Raw genomic sequence first — 13,558 nt, 5'->3', positions numbered from 1 at the left:
TATACGGAAAACCATCAACGTGATCCATTATATAAACAAACTGAAAGAACAGAACCACATGATCATTTCATTAGATGCTGAGAAAGCATTTGACAAAATTCAACACCCCTTCATGATAAAAGTCCTGGAAAGAATAGGAATTCAAGGCCCATACCTAAACATAGTAAAAGCCATATACAGCAAACCAGTTGCTAACATTAAACTAAATGGAGAGAAACTTGAAGCAATCCCACTAAAATCAGGGACTAGACAAGGCTGCCCACTCTCTCCCTACTTATTCAATATAGTTCTTGAAGTTCTAGCCAGAGCAATCAGACAACAAAAGGAGATCAAAGGGATACAGATCGGAAAAGAAGAGGTCAAAATATCACTATTTGCAGATGACATGATAGTATATTTAAGTGATCCCAAAAGTTCCACCAGAGAACTACTAAAGCTGATAAACAACTTCAGCAAAGTGGCTGGGTATAAAATTAACTCAAATAAATCAGTTGCCTTCCTCTATACAAAAGAGAAACAAGCCGAGAAAGAAATTAGGGAAACGACACCCTTCATAATAGACCCAAATAATATAAAGTACCTCGGTGTGACTTTAACCAAGCAAGTAAAAGATCTGTACAATAAGAACTTCAAGACACTGAGGAAAGAAATTGAAGAAGACCTCAGAAGATGGAAAGATCTCCCATGCTCATGGATTGGCAGGATTAATATGGTAAAAATGGCCATTTTACCAAAAGCAATCTACAGATTCAATGCAATCCCCATCAAAATACCAATCCAATTCTTCAAAGAGTTAGACAGAACAATTTGCAAATTCATCTGGAATAACAAAAAACCCAGGATAGCTAAAGCTATCCTCAACAATAAAAGGACTTCAGGGGGAATCACTATCCCTGAACTCAAGCAGTATTACAGAGCAATAGTGATAAAAACTGCATGGTATTGGTACAGAGACAGACAGATAGACCAATGGAATAGAATTGAAGACCCAGAAATGAACCCACACACCTATGGTCACTTGATTTTTGACAAAGGAGCCAAAACCATCCAATGGAAAAAAGATAGCATTTTCAGCAAATGGTGCTGGTTCAACTGGAGGGCAACATGTAGAAGAATGCAGATCGACCCATGCTTATCACCCTGTACAAAGCTTAAGTCCAAGTGGATCAAGGACCTCCAGATCAAACCAGACACACTCAAACTAATAGAAGAAAAACTAGGGAAGCATCTGGAACACATGGGCACTGGAAAAAATTTCCTGAACAAAACACCAATGGCTTATGCTCTAAGATCAAGAATCGACAAATGGGATCTCATAAAACTGCAAAGCTTCTGTAAGGCAAAGGACACTGTGGTTAGGACAAAACGGCAACCAACAGATTGGGAAAAGATCTTTACCAATCCTACAACAGATAGAGGCCTTATTTCCAAAATATACAAAGAACTCAAGAAGTTAGACCGCAGGGAAACAAATAACCCTATTAAAAAATGGGGTTCAGAGCTAAACAAAGAATTCACAGCTGAGGAATGCCGAATGGCGGAGAAACACCTAAAGAAATGTTCAACATCTTTAGTCATAAGGGAAATGCAAATCAAAACAACCCTGAGATTTCACCTCACACCAGTGCGATTGGCTAAGATCAAAAACTCAGGTGACAGCAGATGCTGGCGAGGATGTGGAGAAAGAGGAACACTCCTCCATTGTTGGTGGGATTGCAGACTGGTAAAACCATTCTGGAAATCAGTCTGGAGGTTCCTCAGAAAATTGGACATTGAACTGCCTGAGGATCCAGCTATACCTCTCTTGGGCATATACCCAAAAGATGCCTCAACATATAAAAGAGACACGTGCTCCACTATGTTCATCGCAGCCTTATTTATAATAGCCAGAAAATGGAAAGAACCCAGATGCCCTTCAACAGAGGAATGGATACAGAAAATGTGGTACATCTACACAATGGAATATTACTCAGCTATCAAAAACAACGAGTTTATGAAATTCGTAGGCAAATGGTTGGAACTGGAAAATATCATCCTGAGTGAGCTAACCCAATCACAGAAAGACATACATGGTATGCACTCATTGATAAGTGGCTATTAGCCCAAATGCTTGAATTACCCTAGATCCCTAGAACAAACGAAACTCAAGACGGATGATCAAAATGTGAATGCTTCATCCTTCTTTAAATGAGGAAAAAGAATACTCTTGGCAGGGAAGGGAGAGGCAAAGATTAAAACAGAGACTGAAGGAACACCCATTCAGAGCCTGCCCCACATGTGGCCCATACATATACAGCCACCCAATTAGACAAGATGGATGAAGCAAAGAAGTGCAGACCGACAGGAGCCGGATGTAGATCGCTCCTGAGAGACACAGCCAGAATACAGCAAATATAGAGGCGAATGCCAGCAGCAAACCACTGAACTGAGAATAGGTCCCCTATTGAAGGAATCAGAGAAAGAACTGGAAGAGCTTGAAGGGGCTCGAGACCCCAAAAGTACAACAATGCCAAGCAACCAGAGCTTCCAGGGACTAAGCCACTACCTAAAGACTATACATGGACTGACCCTGGACTCTGACCCCATAGGTAGCAATGAATATCCTAGTAAGAGCACCAGTGGAAGGGGAAGCCCTGTGTCCTGCTAAGACTGAACCCCCAGTGAACTAGTCTATGGGGGGAGGGCGGCAATGGGGGGAGGGTTGGGAGGGGAACACCCATAAGGAAGGGGAGGGGGGAGGGGGATGTTTGCCCGGAAACCGGGAAAGGGAATAACACTCGAAATGTATATAAGAAATACTCAAGTTAATAAAAAAAAAATCAAAGAAAAAAATGGGGTATAGAGCTAAACGAAGAATTCTCAGCCTAGGAATATCGAATGGCTGAGAAGTACCTAAAGAAATGTTCAACATCCTTAGTCATCGGAGAAATGCAAATCAAAACAACCCTGAGATTCTAGCTCATGTCAGTCAGATGGCTAAGATTACAAACTCAGCTGACAAGAGATACTGGTGAAGATGTGGAGAAAGAGGAACACTCCTCCACTGTTGGTGGGATTGCAAGCTGGTACAACCATTCTGGAAATCAGTCTGGAGGATCCTCAGAAAATTGGACATTCCACTATCTGAGGACCCAGCTATACTCCTGGGCATATACCCAAAAGATGCTCCAACATACAACATTGACACATGCTCCACTATGTTCATAGCAGCCTTATTTATAATAGCCAGAAGCTGGAAAGAACCCAGATGCCCTTCAACAGAGGAATGGATACAGAAAATGTGGTACATTTACACAATGGAGTACTACATAGCTATTAAAAACAATGACTTCATGAAATTTATAGGCAAATGGACGGAACCAGAAAATACCCTGAGTGAGGTAACCCAATCACAAAAAAACCACACATGGTATGCATTCGCTGATAAGTGGATATTAGTCTAAACGCTTGAATTACCAAAGATACAAATCCACAGACCACATGAAGCTCAAGATGAATGTCCAAAGTGTGGATGCTTCAGTCCTTCTTAGAAGGGGGAACAAAAATATTAATAGGAGAAAATATGGAGACAAAGTTTGGAGCAGAGACTGAAGGAAAGGCCATTCAGAGATTGCCCCACCTGGGGATCCAGCCCATACACATACAGCCACCAAACCCAGACAGTATTGCTGATGCCCAGAAGTGCATGCTGACAGAAACCTGATATAGCTGTCTTCTGAGAGGCTGTGCCAAAGCATGACAAATACAGAGGTAAATGCTCGAAGCCAAATGTTGAACTGAGAACAAGTTCCCCATTAGAGAAGTTAGGGAAAGGATTGAAGGAGCTAAAGGGGATTGCAACCCATAAGAACAACACTAGCACCCAACCAGAGCTCCCAGGGACTAAACCACCATCCAAAGAGTACACAAGGACAGACCCATGGCTACAAGTGCATATATAGCAGAGAATGGCCTTGTTAGACATCAATGGGAGGAGAAACCCTTGGTCCTGCCAAGGCTAGAACCCCCAGAGTAAGGGAATGTCAGGGCAGGGAGGTGGGAAGGGGTGAATGGATGGGCAAGGGAATACCCTCATAGAAGAAGGGGGAGGGAGTATGGATAGGGAGTTTATGGACAGGAAATCAGGAAAGGGGATAACATTTGAAATGTAAATTTTTTAAAAATCCAATAAAAAGGAGAAAAAAATAAATACAATTAAAAAACAAAAAAGAACCAGCTATAAGGCATTTTCTTAATTAGTGACTTGTGTGGGAGAATCCAGCCCATGGTGAACAGTGCCATACCTGGGCTGGTGGTCCTGGATTCTATAAGAAAGCAGGCTCAGCAAGCCATGACGAGCAAGTCAGTAAGCAGCACCCCTCCATGGCTTCTGCATCAGCTCCTGCCTCCTGGTTCTCACCCTGCTTGGGTCTCTGTCCTGGCTTTCTTCAATGATGAACAGTGATATGGAAGTATAAGGCAAATAAACCCTTTCCTTCCCAGATTGCTTATGGTCATGGTGTTTCATCAAAGCCACAGTAACCCTATCTAAAACGTTTATCCCTCTATTTTCTACTACTGGGTGCTACCATTATGTCCTACTGTGTTTTTACCCACCTCATATCCACAATAATTACTATACAAGAACACTCAGTGTCCCTTTTCTCCCTAAAATGGTTGGTGTTCATGGGGTGAATGTTTGTACTTGACGCTATCTTAATAGTGGGTCTATTCCTGCATAGGAACTATTACTGCGAATAATACCATTCTCCTAGGAGAACAATGGGAATGAAGCCTGGTACCCTGAACCCCAGTCTAATGGGGAAATGATTCTTCAGTCCTGCTACAATACAGTACCTCTGAAACATTTCAAATACTTCACTGAAAGACAAAAAAAAAGAAAAAGTGAGTTTAAATAAATAAATAAATAAATTCAATCAATAATCTAAGCCTAGATTTGCAAGTCTAAATGTAAGAGCAAAAGTAACATGAAAAACTAAGGTTGAACATGTATCCTCCAAAAAAATCAATCCCAGAGCAACGGACCCTGCTGAGAGTTACTGACAGAATTCCAGATGATGAACTTGAAGTGACTATAAATATGCTCAAAGGAATGAATGAGGAAACAAGCGCAGTCCTCGATGAATTCCAGACAGTGTGTGCAGCTAAATGGAATTTAGAGATCAAGGCAAGATATGGGGACGGGACTCAATAGAGAAATAATGAAGAAATAATTGTCCAAAGTATTGAAAGTAAGTTGCTCCTACTAGGGCAGCTACTTCACCCCACTAGGCCCAGGGAATACTGTAAAAGAAGAGTCAGAAGGACTGTAAGTCACGAGAGCTCCCAGGGGCCAAACCACCAACCAAAGAGCACACATGGAGGGACCCATGACTCCAGCCACATGTGTAGCAGAGGATGGCATTGTCCAGCATCAATGGGAGGAGAGGCCCTTGGTCCTGTGAAGGCTCCTTTCTCCAATGTAGGGAGATGCAGCACGTTGAGGTGGGAGTGAGTGGGTGGGAGTGGGAGCGTCCTCGTGGAAGCAGTGGGAGGGGAAGAGGGAGCGGGAAAGGGAAAGCATTTGAAAATGTAATTACATAAAAAAAATCCAAGAAAAATAAAATTTAAAAAAAGAAATCAATACCACAATCAGACAGGAAAAAGAAAGACTGTAAGAGAAGGAAAAAGTGAAGATACGTGCTAAGGAAACACTGGATATAGCATGGTCTTTGCAGTCAGGACATACAGTAGCTGTGGTCTTACACAAGATTGGGCATTCAACATCCCCTCATGGGTCTGGAGGAACTCTTGAGGTGCCCTTCTACCTGAAAGCTACTGCAGTTAGCGTGACCAGCTAGCCTCATACTCCTGCCACTAGGCTTTCCCTTCATGATGTACTCTATCACTCTGGAATGGTCGGACAAAGTAAAACTTTTCTTCCTTAAGTTGGTCTTTATTCGGGGTATTTGATCACATCAACCGAAACAAAACTAAGTCAGGTGTCACAATTAAATAGGCCACCTGAGGAATCTTTACAGTGAAAGAAATGCTCTGTTTTCAGAGTTTATCCTGATTGTAATATTATTTTTTAAAATTATTTGTGCTTTACTATGCTATTGGTTTGGGGAGGCGCTGGCTAAACAGGCCTTTGGGGGGTGGGAGTTGTTTGTTTGCTTGCTTTTAATTTTTAACCTTTCTGCCACTTCTCCAAGTTATGCCCCCTTTTCCTACCCAGCCACCTTTGTGGGCTCTTTCGTTAACCCATCAAATACAGGTGGTACTACCTGTGTGCTCTTGGATGCATACATAGCCTTGCCCTGGGATGTGACTAGCCCACCAGGGGTGACGCCCTTACAGTAAACGGACTTTGCTTCTTCCGCCAGATATCAAGTGCCAACAGCTCCTAAGCAAGAGATGGGGACTCAAGCTCACCTCTTCTCTCTCTCCTGGGATTTTTGTCTGAATTGAGCTCGCCCAGGTCTTGTGCATTCTGCCTCAACTACTCTGAATTCGTATGTACAACTGCCCTGCTGTGTCCAGAAAATACTGTTCCCTTGAAGGCACCTGCTTCCTTCAACTCTTAGTACATCTAGCCTGCTTTTCCAAAATGACTCCTGAGCCGTGGGAGGAAGGGACATAACATAGGTGTCTCATTTGAGGCTGGGGATTCCATAGTTTCCTAGTCTCTGCACCCTGACAAGTTGTAGGTATTAGTTGCCATCTAGTGCAAAGGATGTTCTGATGAAGGCTAAGAAACGCACTAATCTCTATATATACAATGATAAGCCATTAGGAGTTGTTAAACTAATATGTCTATTTAGCAGAGTAATAGTAGGAACTTCTTCCCTAGAGCCTATGACCCATCTAGCCACAGGTTCTTAGACCCGATATTGGTACCATGTATGAGTTTCAATTTGTGGAGTGGGCCTTAAAGCTAAGCAGAAAGTGGTTGGTTATTCCCATAATGTCTGTGCCAATGTTGCAGCAGTGGACATGCCAGTACTGCACAAGTGAGCGTGTCTTGCCAGGCTAATCATTACTGTAGCTGGATAATATAAGTGGTTGCTTTTCTCCTCCAGTAGTGTGCATAGCATCTTTCTGCATGGTGAAAGCTAGCCAATAGGCATGAAACTTCCAGGTGAGTCCTGGCTTGGTTTCTGTGTTCTAGGGACTCAACTATATAGTGTCTTCAGCAATACCATCCTACTGTCAGGTTATGGAGGTTAAAAGCTTTGGCAATAGTCTGTAATGTTTAGGAGGGTCTATGGTACCTCATTGGCCAGTAACTCTAAAAGAAATAACCCATTCGTGGCACTGTCCTTTTTATTTCCGAGCTTGGGTCTAGTAAGGGCATAATTATTCCATAATAGGGTGATTCTATTTAAACTCTTTTATATATATATATATATATATATATATATATATATATATATATATATATGTAAGTACATATGTTAGGGGATTTCTACAGTAGTGGTTTTCCATATGACTTTAGAGTGTTTAGAGTTATTCATTCTATTCATTTCTTCCCTGTATTTGCTTCTCTACCCTGTTCTCCAATTACCCACCCCATTAAATCCTTCCTATTCTATTATCCTCTTTAACCTTTTATTCCATTATCTTCTATATCCCTTCCTTGAAGTCCTCCCCTGAACATAGTTCCTTACTAGTTTCTTGATATCTATGGGCATTGCTAATGAAACACACATATTTTGAAGATGCAAAGCTAATTCACAAATGAGAGAACATCTGTCCTTCTGGTCACTCAGAATTATTTCCAGATTCATCCATCTATGTACAAATTTTACAATTTCATTCTTCTTACAGATTAATGATGTTCCATTTTTAGATATAGCATATATTCATGGACAGCTAGGTTATTTTCACTTCCTGATTATTGTGATTAGAGAAGCAGTGACCACAGATGAGCAAGCTTCTCTACAACAGGACATAAAGTTTATCTCATTTACTTTTCTATTGCCACAAAGAGCCACCACGGCCAAGACAACTTATAAAAGAAAAGATTTCATTGGACCTTGCTTACATTTCAATGGATGAGCTCATGATTGCCACGGCAAGAAGCACGGCAGCAGACAGGCAGACATAGCACTTGAACAGTAGTACTTCTGATCCACAAGTTGATGGCAGAAAGAGAAAGACTCATCCTGGTGTGGGTTTTTGAAACCTCAAGTGACATTCCTCCTCCAACAAGGCCACACTTTCAAATCCTTCCCAATTAGTTCTACCAACAAGGGACCAAACATTCAAGTATAAGAGCCTATGTGAGGCATTCTCATTCAAACCACCATACACACAGCTTTAGGTGTGTGTCCAAGAGTGGCATAGCTGATCACGTAGTAGACCTATTTCTAGGTTTTTAAAGAATCTCCATACTGATAACTTTAGTAGCTGCACATGTTTACACCCCCGCTAGCAGTGACTAAATCTGCCTTTGCCAATAAGTTCAAGTGTATTCCTTACTTGAGATTCAGGATACCAAATCTTACATTGAAGTCTATGACACACTGGAGTTGAGTTTTGTGAAGAGTTGGAGAGAAAAATCTAGTTTCATTCTTGCACATGTAGCTATCCCAGTTTTACCAACACCATTTGTTATAGATGCTATCTTTTCTCCAGTGTGCATTGTTGGCCTCTTTGTAAAAATAAGGTGACTGTAGAAGGGTAGAGTATTATTTTTAAGATTTTTATGGCGCGGTCCGCAGCAGCTCTCTGCTCCCAGACACTGTGGGAGAGAGACCCAACCGCCTGGTCAGGTGGGCACTCCTGAGGCTGCAGAGCGGAAGAGACCACCAACACTGCCCACCCCTGCCCACATCCCTGGCCCAAGAGGAAACTGTATAAGGCCTCTGGGTTCCCGTGGGGGAGGGCCCAGGAGTGGCAGGACCGCTGCCTCTGAGACACCGCCGGAACCTGAAGGAAACAGACCGGATAAACAGTTCTCTGCACCCAAATCCCGTGGGAGGAAGAGCTAAACCCTCAGAGAGGCAGACACGCCTGGGAAACCAGAAGAGACTGCACTCTGCATACACATCTCGGACGCCAGAGGAAAACACCAAACGCCACCTAGAACCCTGGTGCACTGAAGCTCCCGGAAACGGCGGCACAGATCTTCCTGGTTGCTGCTGCCGCGGAGAGCTCTTGGGCAGCACCCCGCGAGCAAACTTGAGCCTCGGGACCACAGGTAAGACCAACTTTTCTGCTGCAAGTGACCTGTCTGGTGAACTCAAGACACAGGCCCACAGGAACAGCTGAAGACCTGTAGAGAGGGAAAACTACACGCCCGAAAGCAGAACACTCTGTCACCATAACAGGCTGAAAGAAAACAGGAAAACAGGCCTACAGCACTCCTGACACACAGGCTTATAGGGCAGTCTAGCCACTGTCAGAAATAGCAGAACAAAGTAACACTAGAGATAATCTGATGGTGAGAGGCATGCGCAGGAACCCAAGCAACAGAAACCAAGACTACATGGCAACATCGGAGCCCAATGCTCCCACCAAAACAAACATGGAATATCCAAACACACCAGAAAAGCAAGATCTAGTTTCAAAATCATATTTGATCATGATGCTGGAGGACTTCAAGAAAGACGTGAAGAACTCCCTTAGAGAACAAGTAGAAGCCTACAGAGAGGAATCACAAAAATGCCTGAAAGAATTCCAGGAAAACATAATTAAACAAGTAGAAGCCCATAGAGAGGAGTCACAAAAATCCCTGAAAGAATTCCAGGAAATCATAAATAAACAAGTAGAAGCCCATAGAGAGGAGTCACAAAAATCCCTGAAAGAATTCCAGGAAATCATAAATAAACAAGTAGAAGCCCATAGAGAGGAGTCACAAAAATCCCTGAAAGAATTCCAGGAAAACACAATCAAACAGTTGAAGGAATTAAAAATGAAAATAGAAGCAATCAAGAAAGAACACATGGAAACAACCCTGGATATAGAAAACCAAAAGAAGAGACAAGGAACTGTAGATACAAGCTTCACCAACAGAATACAAGAGATGGAAGAGAGAATCGCAGGAGCAGAAGATTCCATAGAAATCATTGACTCAACTGTCAAAGATAATGTAAAGCAGAAAAAGCTACTGGTCCAAAACATACAGGAAATCCAGAACTCAATGAGAAGATCAAACCTAAGGATAATAGGTATAGAAGAGAGTGAAGACTCCCAGCTCAAAGGACCAGTAAATATCTTCAACAAAATCATAGAAGAAAACTTCCCTAACCTACACTTGATCTTAGCCAAAAGGCCGAGAAGTGATAAAACTTCCCTAACCTAAAAAAAGAGATACCCATAGGCATACATGAAGCCTACAGAACTCCAAATAGATTGGACCAGAAAAGAAACACCTCCCATCACATAATAGTCAAAACACCAAACGCACAAAATAAAGAAAGAATATTAAAAGCAGTAAGGGAAAAAGGTCAAGTAACATATAAAGGCAGACCTATCAGAATCACACCAGACTTTTCGCCAGAAACTATGAAGGCCAGAAGATCCTGGACAGATGTCATACAGACCCTAAGAGAACACAAATGCCAGCCCAGGTTACTGTATCCTGCAAAACTCTCAATTAACATAGATGGAGAAACCAAGATATTCCATGACAAAACCAAATTTACACAATATCTTTCTACAAATCCAGCACTACAAAGGATAATAAATGGTAAAGCCCAACATAAGGAGGCAAGCTATACCCTAGAAGAAGCAAGAAACTAATCGTCTTGGCAACAAAACAAAGAGAATGAAAGCACACAAACATAACCTCACATCCAAATATGAATACGACAGGAAGCAATAATCACTATTCCTTAATATCTCTCAACATCAATGGCCTCAACTCCCCAATAAAGAGACATAGATTAACAAACTGGATACGCAACGAGGACCCTGCATTCTGCTGCCTACAGGAAACACACCTCAGAGACAAAGACAGACACTACCTCAGAGTGAAAGGCTGGAAAACAACTTTCCAAGCAAATGGTCGGAAGAAGCAAGCTGGAGTTGCCATTCTAATATCAGATAAAATCAATTTTCAACTAAAAGTCATCAGAAAAGATAAGGAAGGGCACTTCATATTCATCAAAGGAAAAATCCACCAAGATGAACTCTCAATCCTAAATATCTATGCCCCAAATACAAGGGCACCTACATATGTAAAAGAAACCTTACTAAAGCTCAAAACACACATTGCACCTCATACAATAATAGTGGGAAATTTCAACACCCCACTCTCATCAATGGACAGATCACGGAAACAGAAATTAAACAGAGACGTAGACAGATGTTTACGAAGTCATGAACCAAATGGACTTAACGGATATTTATAGAACATTCTATCCTAAAGCAAAAAGGATATACCTTCTTCTCAGCTCCTCATGGTACTTTCTCCAAAACTGACCATATAATTGGTCAAAAAACGGGCCTCAACAGGTACAGAAAGATAGAAATAATCCCATGCGTGCTATCGGACCACCACGGCCTAAAACTGGTCTTCAATAACAATAAGGGAAGAATGCCATTTACGTGGAAATTGAACAATGCTCTACTCAATGATAACCTGGTCAAGGAAGAAATAAAGAAAGAAATTAAAGACTTTTTAGAATTTAATGAAAATGAAGGTACAACATACCCAAACTTATGGTACACAATGAAAGGTGTGCTAAGAGGAAAATTCATAGCGCTGAGTGCCTGCAGAAAGAAACAGGAAAGAGCATATGTCAGCAGTTTGACAGCACACCTAAAAGCTCTAAAACAAAAAGAAGCAAATACACCCAGGAGGAGTAGAAGACAGGAAATAATCAAACTCAGAGCTGAAATCAACCAAGTAGAAACAAAAAGGACCATAGAAATAATCAACAGAACCAAAAGTTGGTTCTTTGAGAAAATCAACAAGATAGATAAACCCTTAGCCAGACTAACGAGAGGACACAGAGAGTGTGTCCAAATTAATAAAATCAGAAATGAAAAGGGAGACATAACTACGGATTCAGAGGAAATTCAAAAAATCATCAGATCTTACTATAAAAGCCTATATTCAACAAAACTTGAAAATCTGCAGGAAATGGAAAATTTCCTAGACAGATACCAGGTACCGAAGTTAAATCAGGAACAGATAAACCAGTTAAACAACCCCATAACTCCTAAGGAAATAGAAGCAGTCATTAAAGGTCGCCCAACCAAAAAGAGCCCAGGTCCAGACGGGTTTAGTGCAGAATTCTATCAGACCTTCATAGAAGACCTCATACCAATATTATCCAAACTATTCCACAAAATTGAAACAGATGGAGCCCTACCGAATTCCTTCTACGAAGCCACAATTACTCTCTCTTATACCTAAACCACACAAAGACCCAACAAAGAAAGAGAACTTCAGACCAATTTCCCTTATGAATATCGACGCAAAAATACTCAATAAAATTCTGGCAAACCGAATCCAAGAGCACATCAAAACAATCATCCACCATGATCAAGTAGGCTTCATCCCAGGCATGCAGGGATGGTTTAACATACGGAAAACCATTAACGTGATCCATTATATAAACAAACTGAAAGAACAAAACCACATGATCATTTCATTAGATGCTGAGAAAGCATTTGACAAAATTCAACACCCCTTCATGATAAAAGTCCTGGAAAGAATAGGAATTCAAGGCCCATACCTAAACATAGTAAAAGCCATATACAGCAAACCAGTTGCTAACATTAAACTAAATGGAGAGAAACTTGAAGCAATCCCACTAAAATCAGGGACTAGACAAGGCTGCCCACTCTCTCCCTACTTATTCAATATAGTTCTTGAAGTTCTAGCCAGAGCAATCAGACAACAAAAGGAGGTCAAGGGGATACAGATCGGAAAAGAAGAAGTCAAAACATCACTATTTGCAGATGATATGATAGTATATTTAAGTGATCCCAAAAGTTCCACCAGAGAACTGCTAAAGCTGATAAACAACTTCAGCAAAGTGGCTGGGTATAAAATTAACTCAATTAAATCAGTAGCCTTCCTCTACACAAAAGAGAAACAAGCCAAGATAGAAATTAGGGAAACGACACCCTTCATAATAGACCCAAATAATATAAAGTACCTCGGTGTGACTTTAACCAAGCAAGTAAAAGATCTGTACAATAAGAACTTCAAGACACTGAAGAAAGAAACTTAAGAAGACCTCAGAAGATGGAAAGATCTCCCATGCTCATGGATTGGCAGGATCAATATAGTAAAAATGGCCATTTTACCAAAAGCGATCTACAGATTCAATGCAATCCCCATCAAAATACCAATCCAATTCTTCAAAGAGTTAGACAGAACAATTTGCAAATTCATCTGGAATAACAAAAAACCCAGGATAGCTAAAACTATCCTCAACAATAAAAGGACTTCAGGGGGAATCACTATCCCTGAACTCAAGCAGTATTACAGAGCAATAGTGATAAAAACTGCATGGTATTGGTACAGAGACAGACAGATAGACCAATGGAATAGAATTGAAGACCCAGAAATGAACCCACACACCTATGGTCACTTGATTTTTGACAAAGGAGCCAA

At 41.3% G+C, this 13,558-nt stretch overlaps 1 protein-coding gene and 1 pseudogene across 6 annotated transcripts in view; both read right to left on the bottom strand.

The window, feature by feature from the left end:
* Nucleotides 1-13,558, bottom strand: part of Stxbp5l (syntaxin binding protein 5L) — a 329,014-nt gene that overhangs the window by 273,645 nt on the left and 41,811 nt on the right.
* LOC120095798 (U2 spliceosomal RNA) lies at nucleotides 10,143-10,270 on the bottom strand (annotated as a pseudogene).

The sequence above is a fragment of the Rattus norvegicus genome, chromosome 11 (assembly GCF_036323735.1).
Source record: "Rattus norvegicus strain BN/NHsdMcwi chromosome 11, GRCr8, whole genome shotgun sequence".
NCBI classification, from domain to species: Eukaryota; Metazoa; Chordata; class Mammalia; order Rodentia; family Muridae; genus Rattus; species Rattus norvegicus.
This window is presented reverse-complemented; position numbering and strand designations above follow the sequence as displayed.